Source organism: Aplysia californica, unplaced genomic scaffold (genome assembly GCF_000002075.1).
Source record: "Aplysia californica isolate F4 #8 unplaced genomic scaffold, AplCal3.0 scaffold00774, whole genome shotgun sequence".
Classification (NCBI taxonomy): Eukaryota; Metazoa; Mollusca; class Gastropoda; order Aplysiida; family Aplysiidae; genus Aplysia; species Aplysia californica.
The window spans coordinates 328,400-330,322 of record NW_004798044.1 but is presented as its reverse complement, the minus strand read 5'-3'; positions in this window follow the sequence as shown (position 1 = coordinate 330,322).

The following is a 1,923-nucleotide window of genomic DNA, read 5'->3' as shown; positions in this document are numbered from 1 at the left end:
CTGTTATCTCTCTCTCTCTCTCTCTCTCTCTCTCTCTCTCTCCTCCTCCACCCTTGTCCCACTTGGGCTGCCTTCATTAGCTGTCTTTCCACCGACAACAGACTTTCATCAAAGAACTTCTCCGTGTTCCAACTACGTCACTAGCTATAAATAGAACGGCGTCGTTGCTGTATTGTATTGGTCAGAGATGTGAAATGTATTTTTATAATCATTGGTCTCGCTTATTACCTAGACGCTCGGAAACTCAATGGTGTATATATTATATCAGACCTGGGATTCAGAGCTAGCGTATCTCAATAACCCTACTTTTGAGCTGGAGCAAACAGCTGATTTTTTCTTTGTACATATGATTTGGGAATGTGATTTTTCCGAATTAAAGGTTAAAGAACACGCCGGATATGATGATTGATGTTTTGAAATTGTATGTCTTTCAGTTCCGATATTATGGCTGGGGGGGGGGCAACAGAAATATCGTAAGTCGAGTTATGATAGTTTAGAAACTTCCTTTATGCATGACATGGCATCGTGCCTCACGTTACGATAGTTTCGCTGCCAAGGACATAATATTATTATTATGTCAATCTATTATACCCAGAGATACTCTACTAGTAATATACATCTTTCTATGTCTTTGCAAGTCTGTGACAACAAAACAGTGGTAACTCGGAGTTGCTATACTTTTATATGAAAAATAGATTTAGATTTGGTTTCTATGGTGTCTTAAAAGTCAATATACGATACTTGTGTGGCCTCGATTTCGCTGCAATAAACTTACGATACATTTTCATTAGTGCATAACTTTCTTTTTTATTGAGCTAATGATGGTACGCGGTTTCGACATAGGATGCGCGTCAGCAAATGGTTTAACATATATTTTAGTGCAAAAACATCGTAATACCCAGGCCCGATATTAAGAACGTATAGGTTAGGGTTTGAGCCCAAACACTGCTGACCTGGTTGTCGTTTCGTCTTTCGGCTTTTCATTTCAACAGCCTGGCAGGGAAAGGTTTTTGTGATACTGAAGTGTTTTTAATAACGAAAGCCGAAACGAGACAAAGCTGAGAGAACTTTGCGAGCCAAAATGCAGTTATTGGAGTACTTTTTACTTCTTCGCCTTTCGTCGGCTGAAAATGACGTCACTTGTTGTTTTGTTGTTTTTTTTAAAGTGCCGAAAGCAGAACCGAAAACCGATTCCACCGTGGCATGCAGAAGACTTGAGTTTGATTCCTTCTTTGGGAGAAATGTTTTGAGTAAAGAAAATAAAGAGTAATATAGTGTAAAGCGCATAGAGCCTGCTGTTGAGCGGGGATATACGCTATACAAATGCTATTTATTATTATTATTATTATTAAAAGCGTAATACCGATACAGTAACGGTCGTTTTGTGCAATTGAAGTGAAAAGCACGCAGGCAGGCAAACAGACGGACTGATAGACAGGCTGATGGACGGACAGACAAACAGAGGCACAGAGGACATAAAAAAAAACCACAACCCCAAATAGAACCATGTTTCATTTGTTGAAGTATAGAGGAAGCAGCCGTCTTATGAAAAACAAGGGCTGATCTTTTTTTGGCGGTGTCGGTAGGGGATGTTGTCCTGTCGATGACGTCGGCGGAAAGGGGAAAAAATAGCGCCTCCAGGTGTGTGCTGGGAAACGTTGACACGATTAGGGCAGGTTACAACACCACACACGAGGTGAGGTGATGACATTTACCTAATTTGGGTTGTGTATTGGCTGTAGGTCACGAGATGTGTGACTTTTATTTTGACATAGGCTTTTCCCCCCGCCTCCATCGACGAGGTGTATGCCGTCATCGGCTCGGGTTTGTCCATTTTGTCGGTCTTGTTTGTTTGTTTAGTAGAGGGTTTTACGGCGCTCGCAACTGCATAAGGTCATATGAGCGCGCGGGACACACCTAATA